The sequence below is a fragment of the Neovison vison genome, chromosome 13 (assembly GCF_020171115.1).
Source record: "Neovison vison isolate M4711 chromosome 13, ASM_NN_V1, whole genome shotgun sequence".
NCBI classification, from domain to species: domain Eukaryota; kingdom Metazoa; phylum Chordata; class Mammalia; order Carnivora; family Mustelidae; genus Neogale; species Neogale vison.
Genome location: NC_058103.1, coordinates 98,576,173 through 98,589,692, shown reverse-complemented (window position 1 = coordinate 98,589,692; position 13,520 = coordinate 98,576,173). Strand labels below are relative to the sequence as shown.

Genomic DNA, 13,520 nt, shown 5'->3' with positions numbered 1-13,520 from the left:
AATTCACAGGTTGAAGCCCCACGCAAAACCTGAGGTCTCCAAATTTGGAGAGAAGTCCTTTAAGATGGTACATGAGGTTAAATGAGGTCAGGAGGCTGAGGCTGGAATCTGGTAGAACTCGTCCCGTAGAAAAAGAGAAAGAGACACTAGAGATGCGGATCCGCAAAGAAAAGGCAACCAACTTGCTGGAACCCTGATCTTGGACTTCCAGCCTCTAGAACCCTGAGAAAATACATTTGTGTTCCTTCAGCACCCCCAACTTGTGGGGGAAGCCCTCACCAACCAATACACAGACCAAGTGATTCATTTTTTTCTTTCGTGATTCATGCTTTTTATTTTCCAGCTAAGAAATCTTGGCCTCCCTCAAAGTTGCAAAAATTGTCTATTTCTTTGTCTGTAAATTTTACAATTTTACCTTGAGGTCTCATACCTATTTTGAGTTCATTTTTATGTGTGATGCTCAGTAGGGACCCAGGTTCATTTATCATCCCCACCCCGCACGGACATCTGGTTACTCCAGCACCAGGTATTACAAGACTCTGTTTCCCTTGATTGGAATATGTCAAAAATCAATGGAGTGTGTATCTGAGTTATTGTCACTCTTTATTCTGTTCCACTGATCTGGGACTCTTTTTTGGTGTCGGCATCACAACTCTCTTGGGCTTTAGAGTAACCACCGAAATCCAGTAATCAGAGTCCTCCAACTTTTTTTTTTTTTCCCAAAGTTGTTTCATCTAGCCTTAGTCTTTTGTATATTTCATATACACTCCATATATTTCATGTACATTCCATATCCATTCGAGAATAAATTTGTCAACATTTTAAAAAGAAGCAGGGGCCTGCTGGGATTTCATCAGGATTGCTTTGAATCTATCTGCCAATATGGGGTGGGTTAATATTTTAACAGTATTCCAGTCCACCGACACAATATAGTTCTCTGCATATTTGGGTCCTCTTTGATTTCTCTCAGTGATGATTTGTAGTTTTTAGAATACAAGTCTTGCATAGATTTTGTTAAATTTATCCCTAAGTATTTCCTATTATTTGATAATATTCAAAGTGTTATTTTGTCAAATTGTGTTCTCTAGTTGTTGCTGTTCAAGGAAAATGGTTGGTTTTTGCATATTGGCCTTGCATCCCCTCATCTTGCTAAAGTCACTCAGGGTTCTAGTAGGTCTAGTTCGTTCTTAAAAAGATTCCTTGGGATTTTCTATCATGTCTACGAATGAAGGCGGTTTTACTTCTTTCTTTCCAACTCAGGTAACCTTTGTTATATTTCCTGAATTACTGTGCTACATAGGATCTCTAGGACAATGCTGAATAGAGGTGGTAAAAGCAGACATTTGTCTAATTTCTCATATTATAAGGAAAACACACTGACTTTTATTGTTATCTGATCCTCTTTATCAAAATAGAAAGTTCCTGGGGCATGTGGGTGGCTCGGTGGGTTAAAGCCTCTTCTTCCTTCAGGTCCCGAGAACAAGACCTTCAGGTCCTGGTCTCGGGGTTCTGGGATCGAGCCCCGCATTGGGCTCTCTGCTCCGCGGGGAGCCTGTTTCCCCCTCTCTCTCTCTCTGCCTCTCTGCCTATTTGTGATCTCTGTCTGTCAAATAAATAATAAAATCTTCTTAAAAAATAGAAAGTTCCTTTCTATTCCTAGTTTGTTGAGAATTTTTATCACAAATTACTGTTGAATTTTCTCAAATACTTTCTCTGCATCTATTGAGATGGTTATACAATTTTCAATCTTCATTCTATTACACTGGTAAATTACATTGATTTTTAATGTTACAATATTATAGTTAATGACTGCATTTCTGAGATAAACTACTTTTGCCTTGTGTATTATCCCTTAAGATATCACTAGTTCTACTTTGTAAGGACTTATTTAGGATTTATTTAAGGATTAATGATCTACTTTTCTAAGTTCCATTTTCTTTATATTTTGTAAGGATTTTTTAATATATGTTCATGAGAGATACTGGTCTATAGTTTTTTGTGTTTTTTTTTTTAAATAATGTCCTTACGTAGTTTTAGTTTTAGAATATAATGACCTTATAAAGAGTTGGGACATGTTCTCTCCTCCTTTTTCTGAGGTAATTCATTTGAAATGGATACTATCTCTTTCTTAAATGTTTGCTGGAATTCACTAGTGAAACCATCTGGATCTGGAATATTTTGTTTTGTTTTGGGAGGAAGCTTTTAAATTATTAATCCAATTTTTTAAATGAATTATGTGTCATGCTTGAGTTTCCAATTTCAGTCTCAATTTCAACATTACTCAGATTTTAGCAAAATCTATATACAGAAGCAGAACTAAGAAACCCCCAAGTGACTTAATTAAAAATTATATATACAAACAATTATTCCTTTTAAAAACTAAATGGCAAAAGCAAACCTGAAAGGTGTAATGGATTAGACCATCTGAATCCCTGAATCCATCTTTTTCTCTCCCTAAATCAAGATCAGGTGTCCTTTGATCTCTGACATTTAATGTCTCTTGGAGAGACACAGGTAGCCAAACACATGGGTTGCTCAATGGAAAATGGCTTGATGATGGTTCGACCAACTGACGTCTTAGTCCCCAGCTCTCCCTGGTCAGGAGATAACAGCATTTTTCATCAGTATGCTTCCATAGTTAGCGTCTTGGTAAGCATAACTCTATTTACTGCTTTTTGCGTTGTATGTGCTTGTCAATTTAAGGGGAAGTAGTCAAAGCATTTTATTTCCTCATGTTCCTTCACATGATGCCAGTCACATTAGTCAAGGTCATCATAGATCACACAAATAGCTCTAAGGATGAGAGATGTTGCTCACGAACTCGAGACACATTCATAACACATGTCAGGCTACTGTGGGGTATTTTTTTTTTCTTCTTCTTGAGTAAGTTGTGTCTTTAAGCAATTGGTCATTTCATCCAACTTGTTGATTTTATTGGCATGAAGTTGTTCATCACACTCCCTCATTATGTTGTTATTTATTGTCTCTAGAGTCTGTGGTTAGCTCTTCCCTTTGGTTCATTACGTTAGTAATTTGTATCTCTCTCTCTCTCTTATTGTCTGATGAATCTCGCCACAAGTTTTTCAATGTATTGGTCTATTCAGAAGCCTACTTTAGAGTTGTTGAAGCTCTCAATTATTTGTCCATTTTTTATTTCTGCTCCTTATTATTTCTTTCCATTTACTTTGGGTCTCATTTGCTCTTCTTTTCCTAGCTTTTTTTTTTTTCTTTCAGAAGGAAACTAAAAATATTGATAAAACAACTTTCTAAAAATAGACAATTAAAGGCAAAGATTTTTCATTGAGCTGTATCCCACAAATTTTATGTTCAGTTTTCAGAATCACCAGTTAAGATGTCTTTGGTAATATCTCTTGTTATTTACTTTTTGAATCAAGGCTTTTTAAGAAGTGTGTTGTTTGGGTGCCTGGGTGGCTCAGTCAGTTGAGTGTCTGACTCTTGATTTCAACACAGGTCATGAGCTGGGAGCTGGGAGATTGAGGCCCCCAGGGGGCTCTGTGCTCAACAGGGAGTCTGCTTGGCATTCTTTCCCTCTGCTCCTCCCCACGTTTGCTTGCTCTGTCTCTCTCTCTAAAATAAATAAATAAATATTTTTGAAAATTAAGTGTTTTGGGGCACCTGGGTGGCTCAGTGGGTTAAGCTTCTGCCTCGGCTCAGATCCTGATCTCAGGGTCTTGGGATCAAGCTTTGCATCAGGCTCTCTGCTCAGTGGGGAGCCTGCTTCCCCCTCTCTCATGGCCTGCCTCTCTGCCTACTTGTGATCTCTCTGTGTCAAATAAATAAATAAAATCTTTTTTAAAAAATCAACTGCTTTGTTTAATTCCTCCATATTTGGGGGTTTTAGATATCTTTCTGTTGCTGGTTTTTGGATTAATTCCATTATGTTGGAATTAAAGAGACTTTGTTTTCAGTCCTTTAGATATACTAAGATTTGTATTTATGGCATTTTGGTACATATTCCACATGCACTTTAAAAAATTGTGCAAGCTGTCATTAAGTGGATGCTTAGTAAATGTCAGTTAGGTCAAATTGGCTCAGAGTGTTGTTCAGGTGTTTCTTATCTTTACTGAATTTGTTTGTTGTTTGTTTTATCAGTAATTGAGAGAAAGGTATTGAAACCTCCAACAATAATTGCGGATCCATTCACAGTTCTATAAGTTTTGCTTCATACACTCAGAAATTATCTTAGTAAAAACATACACATTTAGGATTTTGTGTCTCTTGATGAATTATATTTTATTATAATTAAATATTCATTTTTATCTCTGACCATATTTCTTCTCCCAATACCACTTTTTCTCTTCTTTTTAAAGTTTCAGATATTTATTAATCAGTGTAAATCCCAACACAATATATCAACATGATTTCATGAATTTAGAGTGGAAATATTCCCTGGATAAGTGGAAAACTGCAGATGACTTCTAGGAGAACTACATTCTAAGCAGCATTATAGTGAAACATTTCACTTAGAAGTCTGGACCTTCTTTCTTCAGTTTGCTGTAATCTACATTCACTGGGTAGAACTTGTATTGATCATTGAGACCCAGTTTTTTCCAGGGTTCTGTATTATTCTTCCTATCCCAACTGACATCAGGATGAACAATGCCAGGCACAAGACATACAGGGCTGCTCCAGTAACATAGGAAGATGAGGATCAAACTCGAATGCTTCTTGGCCTGATCCAGGATCTGGCATATCATGGTTGTGGCAGAGTCCTCCAGTATGGAAGAAGAAAAGATCAAATCTACCAGGCCCGGCACTAAGCAATCCTACACCAAGGATGACCAATGTCCAAAGTCACTCAGCTACTTTTTCTGATTATAATACAATCACACATGTCTTCTTATCATTATTCTTTTCATAGTGTATTTGATTCCATCCTTTTACTTGCAAACTCCTGTGCCTTTATGTTTAACGTGGGTTTCTTGCAGACAGCATATAGTTGGATCTGCCTTTTTATTCTATCCAATAGTATCTGATTTTTTAATTGGGGTGCTTAGACCATTTATATTTAATATAATTCTTGGTTTGAATCTTTCATCTTGTTTCTTGTGTCCTATTTGTCCCTTCTGTTATTTGCTCCTTTTTTCTTCTTTCCCTGCCTTCCTTTCGGTTAATTGGGTTTCCTTTTCATTCCATTCAATCTCCACTATTGACTAATTAGGTACAACTTCTTTATTTTTTTAGTGGTTTTTCCACAGCTTTCAATAGATATCTTTAGTTCATGACAGTTCTCCTTTAAGTAAAATTATATCCTTGCATGTTCAGTTTTTGACCCTTATGACACTATACATTCATTTCTGCCTCCTATCCTTTATATTATTATCATCATACCTTTACTCAGTTATCTTTTAGAGAACTTACAAAATGAGGGGGGGGGGAATTTCCTGACGTATTTATACTATTTTTGACGCTCTTTGCTTCTTTCAGTAGATCCAAGTTTATAGCTGGTATCATTTTTTTTTATTTCCTGAAGAATTTCCTTTAATCTTTCTTGTTGTGTGGTACTTCCAATAATGAAATCTACCAGCTTTTGGTGCCTGAAAAAGTCTTTAGTTTGTTTTCATTTTTAAAGAATATTTTCTCTGACTTTAGAATTCTATATTGACAGAATGTCTTTGTTTCCTTTCAGCATCTCCAAGGTTTCTTTTCTTGTTTTCTGGTTTGCACAGCTTGTGACCAAAAGCCTGTGGTGTTGTTATCTTTCATTCTCTGACATAGAGTGCCTTTTTTCTTTAGACACTTTTAATAGTTTCATTATTGGTTTTCAACAATTTAATAATGATATCCTTTTGTCTGGTTTTCTTTATTTTTATTCTGCTTGGGATTTTTTGAAGTTCTTGGGCCTATGAGTTTACATTTTTCTCCAAATATGGAAAAGTTTTGCCAATAACACTTTAAATATTTTTCTGTCCTTTTTCCTCTCCTCTGGGACTTTAGCAATTTGTATGTTAGATTGTTTATGCTGTCCCTTAGGTCACTGTGGCTCTTTATTTATTGTTCAGCCTTTTAAAAATTTTCTGTGCTTGAGTTTAGACAGTTTCTATTGCTATATCTTTAAGTTCATTGATGCTTTATGTTTCTTCTAATTTACTCTTAATCCCATCCAGTTGGACTTTTTCATTTCACATACTTTATTTGCTTTAAAAATGCCAAGTAGTTCTTTTCACAAGGACTTTTGTATTTTCTATTTTACATCATTATATTCGTATTTTTCTTTAGGCCTTGAACATAACATACTGAGCATATTTTTTTAAGTTTATTTATTTTCTTTAGTAGTATCTACATGCAATCTGGGGTTTGACTCATGATCCCAAGGTCAAGAGTCACACACACATGCTACTGACTGAGCTAGCCAGATGCCTCTTGAGCATATTTATAATAGCCTTTTTAAAGGCCTTGTTTGCTAATCCTGTCATTTCTGTTTCTGCTTCAACTGACTGATTTTTCTCCTCATTTTGAGCCACATTATCCTGTTTCTTGGTGTGTTCAACAATTTTTGTTCAGTTTTTATTTCACTGTGAGTATGATGCTGTGGAATATTTTGTTGTCTTCCAGTAGAAAGCATTAGAATTTTTATATCAGGAAATTAAATTGCCAAGGATTAGCTTACCCCTCTCAAGGTTTGTTTAAACCTCTGTTGGGGAAGGTCTGGAGCTGAATGCCCTAGATGATCAATACAAAATTTCCACTCTGTCTGGTTATAGCCTAAACATCTTCTCACCTGTGTGAATCTCGAGAACTGTGCAACTGACAAATCCCATTGTTTTTTGCCTGGAGTCATGGCGTTTCAGTCTTCACATACAGGGCTTATCATTCAGCAAGCATTTCAGGGGACCCTTGTGCAATTTGGGGGATTTCTTCTCCTGCCTAGATTCTTCTCTCCAGAACTCTAGCTGTCTTTCCAACTATTTTAGGTGTCCCTTGACATTGAGCTCTGTCTCCTCTATTCGGTGAGACCTCTGTGCTCTGCTCGAAATGTCTTCTCTGTATCACAGTCCAGAATGTGCCTCTGGACACAAATCCATAGAGATCACTGGGCTCCTCTTATTTGTTTCCCTTCTCTCAGGGATCAAATGCCCAGGCAGTCTGTTAACCAATGTCTGAAAATAGTTGTTTGATATATTCTGATCAGTTTCCTAGTTTGTTATGGTGGGAAAATAAGTCCGAACTCTGCTACTCTAGCATGGACATAAATAAAATCTCATGTACTGAATTTTGATTCAGAAACTCTCAGCTGGGTTGGGGAAAGCAGTGGTGGGTTAATAGGCTTCCAGATTAAACAGACATGTCATATGTAGGCAAAAATATTGGTGACAGTATGAACAAATAGACAGAAAAACCTGACCAAGAGGGGCCTGGGGTAGACTCACCAATAGAGTAAGTAGACTAGAGCTGGAACCAGCGGGGTAGGATCATCTGGTGCCCACCAATGAGGGATAACTGCCACTCCCTGTGGTATGAGGAGGGAATCAAACCTAGGGTGGGTCCTCCCTTGGCAAGGGCCATGACAGGATGCAGTCAGGGAGATAAGTAGCCACAGCTCCCCAAGCACCCTCTCAAAGACCAGTATCTTCAACATTTTCAAAGTTATGTTTGGCATGACAGTCATCAAAATAGTAATGAAAATTTCTTAAGGTAAGCAGTATGGAATACTCCATTGAAATACCTGGGCCCCAAATACGGATACGGAGTCTGGGGACAGTAACCAAAAAGTGGGGACATTTTGGTGATTGTTTTCCCACTACACCCCACATATTCTTGTCCTCAGGCCCCCATCCTGGATCCTCATGTTCAGTAGGTTTCGACAGCCATTGATAGGTCCCAACAAGGCCCATCTGGCCCTAATCTCCCTGCACCTTAAGCTTCTCAACATGTGCCCTTTGTCCAAAGCAGGCAGAGTTCCTCATGTTTCCCCATGCACACAGGTGCCCTTTCCCCCAAGAACCTGTGCATCTGGTGGGTCCTCTGAGAAGGGAAGGCCCACACAACTTCTGCCAGTTCTACCCCATCTAGCTGACTTCTTCTTTCTTGTCCTTATAGATCTAACCCACCATGTCTACCTCCATAAAAACTTTTCCCGTCACCTCTCTGTGCATGAGTGTATGGCCCCCTCAATTATATTTGATCTTTGTTCACCTGTTCCTCTTATTAAAGTGGAACTTCTTCAAAAGAGAGATTTTGCCTTATGCATTTTTATAGTATTTTATCTCTAAACCAAGGAACATGGCAGAAGTTCAGTGAATGATGCTAAATGGCATACTCGCTTCCACCTTGGGAATTCATCTGCCAAATGGACCAGGATACTCATGTCAGCCAATCCAGGCTTCCCTTGTTCCCCACTTGCTGCTGATGAAACTGATGAAAGACTGCTAATTTACCTTGTGAAAACGCACTGATGGCTACAATCCCTTTGCCAATACATCTGTTCTCTCTGCATGTACCAGTACAGTAAGTCTGGTTTCATGGTCCTTAGTCATGTGGGCACGCATTCAAGGCTTCACCTTGGTCACCTTACATAGATTTATGCTTCCCCAAGTCTTCCCGAGTCTTCACTTTCTACCCACTCCGAGAAAGGATCATTTTGATAGATGGCTCTTTTTATCATCTTCCTGTTGAAATTTAGTAGTTTTGATCTCAAGGATGGGGTGGTCTTTTACTGAGCTCTGCCCTAAAGCTGGAGGCACCTCCCTATACCTCTGGAACCAAGAACCAGATCTACAGTTTTGAGTCTATTACATAGTTGTAGGACCTTAGATGAGTTACTTAACTGAATTTGATCATCTATAAAATGAGGATACTCATGATAATTATTAATGATGTTCATCATGGTGAAATTCAATCACAGGGTTGCTGGGATGCTGAAATGAAATCAAATGTGTCAAGAACTAGTATGATGCACATAATAGGTGTTAAGTAAATGTTCTTCTTATTATTAATGCATCATACACAGATGATGCCACCTCTCCCTCTGGCCCCCCAGCCTCTTACAAATACATAAACACTTCTAGGATCTGTTATGGGTTATGCAATAGTTGGAGGAGACTAGCAAGAGGAAGAGAGCCTGCCACTTGCATCAGAGGGGGTGATGTTGTATAAATCCTAACTTGAGAGCCCACACGATTTTAAATTCCAGCTCAGTGGAGACTTAGGGACAAGAGACCCAGAATGTCATCTACAAGCATGGCATGGGATTCCAGAACACAGGTGGTTAAAGCACCCTGTATGATTCTGGAAACTTGGTCTGGGAAAATTGTATGGGTTTATGGAACATCAGGTTCTCGGAAGTGCTGTGTAATTCTAGATCGAATGGCTTAAAAGAACTTTGGGTGATTCCGAAACATTAACCTGTAAGAACGTTATATGATTTACAATTTAGGGTTATGATAATGTTCTGCCATTTCATAACCTTGTGTGAAACTTGACCTGCAATAAACTTACATGATTCTGAAAAGTTCATTTATTAAAACATTATGTAATTCTCAAAACTTGGCCTGAAAGAATGACTATGCTTGATTCCAGCATCCCGGCTATGACAACATTACTGTAATAACACTGTGTTGTTGCAGAAACTTGCTATACAAGAACACGTGACTTGGAAGTTTGGTCTATAAGAAATTCAGTGTAAATCTGGATTCCTGGTCTCCATGTACCTTAGCCTATAGGACTTTTGTATGAGTCTGAAAACTCTTTTTGTAGGAATCTCAGATAATACTAAATGCTTGATCAATAGAATTTCATGTGATTTGGGAAGTTTGGTTTCTTGGATTTTGTTTCTGAAGCTTGGCTTATAAGAATTTTAGGCGAGTCTGGAATTTTAGCCTGAGCAAATTTCATCTAAGTCAGAATCTTGGCCAATGAAAAGTTTACATGATTCAGAATCCTGGGATATAATAGCACAGCAGGTCAGCACTTTGGCCAGTAAAAATGTGATACAAGTAAACTGGCCTGTAGTAACACGGTATGATTTCAGAAGCTTCATCTTTATGAAGTGTGATTATGGAAGCTTGGTGTATCAAAGATCACTAGTTGTCCCATACTACCTGTTCTTCCCTCCTTCCTTGGTTACAAGCTACCTGATTTTTAGCTGGCTACATGGCCACCTGAAATAAAAGTGAAATTTCTCATCCTCTCTGGCAGGTGTGTGTTGTCCTTGTAACTAAACTTTGGTCAATGACACATGAACAGAAGAAGCATAGACACTTTCCAGGAAATGCCCCTAGACCAAGGGCTGTGGCCTTCCTCTAACCCTCCTGCTTCCTGTTGGCTGGAATGTGGACCCGGGCCCAGCAGCCACCCTGAACCATAATGTGACCTTGGCAGGGAAGTCATGACTGATGGGACCTTGAGATCAAAGGAGCTTGAGCTCCCAACGCTGGGGAATACTATCCCAACCCTATGAAACATGAAAGAGGATTCAGCTGCCTCATTTAAACAAGCTGAATTCACTATTTTAATTCAAAGAACAATAGATGATTCTAAAGACTGGGTTTCTGTCATTCTGGCACCATGGCCTATAAATCTTCTGTGATTCGTTACCTTGGTATGCTGTTAGCTATTGCCAACCAAGCACACTGCCACACTCTTGAAGAGGAGAAGCCAAGAACCACATGTCCCAGAATTCCCTTCAGAATGGTTCTGGAAGAGTTTGCCTAGGGGAGCCTTGCACATGAGGCTTAGAAGGCAGAAGAGGAAAGAGAGACCTTTTGTCTCCAAAGACAGTGATAGACAACATGCTCGGCAGACTCTGGCTGCTACACCTTAGAACAGAAGTTAACAAACGATAGTCCATAGGCAAAGCTAGCATAGCGTATTTTTTTTTTGTTAATAAAGTTTTATTGAAACACAATTTGTTTACTTGTGTCTACATTTGCTTTCACACTACAACAGCAAAGCTGAGTAGTTGCTACAGGGACCATGTGTGGCCTACAAAGTCTTGAATACTCACCACCTGGCCCAGCACAGAAAGGCCTTGCTCATTCCTTCTGTAGAATACATCATCAGGGTTCTATAACTTCATTTTAAAAAGTATGTATTGAGTATCAGATGTCAGTATCAGGGGAAAGGGAGAGTCTTCTGCATCAGGTGAGTACAAGTTAGGGGGCAAGATAAGGTATATCCAGGGAGCAGGGTCTCAAACTTGCTTATGCCATCTTCAGATGTTCAGAGAAATATAGAATTTTATTTTTGTTTCCCAATAATTGATCACATCTCCTTCCAGTCACTATCCATTGGATAGCAGAGGCAAGAAATGTTACAGTTTAATCTACCCGAGTAATTTAAAAGTGCATACAACAACTTGGTCTTTTTATAGCAATGCTTGGTTTCTTTAGGTAAAAATGCACAGGGTGTGGCAGCCGGGAGAGAGATGGGTCTTTGGATTCGTGCAAATGCCAAGTCCAGCTGCAGAGGGGCTGGTCGAGAGTGTTCCTCAGGCTGGTGACCCTGAGGAGGTCCCAGGGGTGTTCCTGGCATCTGCTGCTGGCGTCCATGGCTGATGTAACTCACGAATGCACCCCCCCTTCCTCTGCATGGTCAGGTCGCCCCAACTGATTTGGCCCCACTTCGGTTCTGACTGTTGTTTTGACTGAAGCCTGGTCTTCAAGTTCACTCTAAGCAAATAGGTACTTCCCCAGAGAAAAGAAGCTCCTAATGTTGTGAATACAACAAAAAGTCAGCTTCATTTTCACCTCCCAACCTCCTTAGACCCAGTGGGAGAAAAATAAGGATTCCAGGACCCTTTGGGACTTCTTGAACTCTGGACAAGGCACTGGGACCCCCGAGTAGGGGACCACATGTCATTACAGCAGCCTATAAGTTCTCACAGACCTGGGTCTCCCTCTGTCCCTTTCAGAGGAGGACACATAGCAGGGCGGGGGGTGGGGGGGGTGTCCTCATTTCTGTTTGGTGAGCTCACTAAGGTCCTGAGGCATTGATGGTTAGGAAAACCATTAATTTTAAAATTATTATATCATAGAATGGCAATCATGCTCTTTAAAATATATATATATATATTTTTTTAATTTATTTTTTTATTTATTTGAGAGAAGGAGAAAGAGAAAGCACCTGCGTGAGCAGGGAGAGGGGCAGAGGGAAAGAGAGAGATAATCTTTAGCAGGCTCCATGCCCAGCATGGGATCTGCTATGGGGCTCGATCTCACAACCCTGAGATCATGAGCCGGAATTAAGGGTCAGACGCTAAACCGACTGTGCCACCCAGACACCCCATAGCAATCCCACTCTTCTGTTTCAGTTTCTGTGCCTAAATTCAAGCATTTGCATTACATTTGAATTTCATTATGCTGCTTAACATCCATAGGCTGCTCAAGCATGGGGGATAGCTCAGGGACCAAGAGCAAATGTAGTCACAGAGTAACAGAATCAGGCAGGACAGGAGCCAAGCTGCAGGAGAGCACAGTGAACCAGAAAGGAAAGCCTTGTCCTTCTGCAGTGTCTCTAGCACCCTCTACTGGCAAAGCTTAGCCTTGTGCTCCCTGGCAAAGAAAAAAAAAAATATTTAAAGGGCTCGGCCCCATTTTTGCAGAGTTGACAGTGAAGGATGATTTAGAACTGAGAGTCAATAAATTGATAATTGACATATATGGGTTATGTCTCTCTGTAATTACATTCTAGAAAAATGGAGACATATTTGTAATATGGATTTATTTTAAAATAACAATGATCAACATAACACATTTTAAGAAAATATATTCTCTAAAACAAAATTAGTGAAAAGAGTGGCATTATTTGAAATTTTTTGATCTCTCTTTGATGTTTGACTTAATGAAAGACAGCTGGACTCCTGTATCGGCTTCTGCAGTCAATCTATTTTGATATGTTGTTTTGGTTGATGTATCTAAAGAAAATCTGCTTCTACCACACACACACACACACACACACACACACACACAATGGTAAAGTGATAGATAAGTTAGATCGTGGTGATCTTTCCACAATGAATATGTATATCAAAACATCCAGGAGCGCCTGGGTGACTCAGTCAGTTAAGTGTCTGTCTTCAGCTCTGGTCATGACTCCAGGGTCCTGGAATCGAGCCCCGCATGGGGCTCCCTGCTCAGTGAGGAGCTTGCTTCTCCCCCTGCCTCTCCCCCCTCCTTGTGCCCACTCTCTCTCTCTCTCTGTCAAATGAATAAATAAAATCTTTTTCTAAAAATTAAAAAAATTAAAAAACAACAAAAGCCATCCAGTTGTGCACCTTAAATATATACAATTTTCATATGTTAGTAATATCTCAATAAAGCTGTTTTTAAAAGCTTTTTTTTTAAAATACTGGCTTTGCATAAACATGTAGTTGGAAAGGGAGGAGTATTTTAAATTTTTAAGACGATTGTGAATATTCTGCTTTGTCAGTGCAGCAAAGCTTAGCTAGTGATAGTTTCTCTCTTTTTTTTTTTTAAAGATTCTATTCATTTATTTGACAGAGAGAGGTCACAAGTAGGCAGAGAGGCAGGAAGAGAGAGAGGAGGAAGCAGGCTCCCTGC

General features: G+C 39.2%; 1 pseudogene; it reads right to left on the bottom strand.

The window, feature by feature from the left end:
* Positions 1-4,484: 4,484 nt before the first annotated feature.
* LOC122893911 lies at positions 4,485-4,718 on the bottom strand (annotated as a pseudogene).
* Between the last annotated feature and the right edge of the window lie 8,802 nt (positions 4,719-13,520).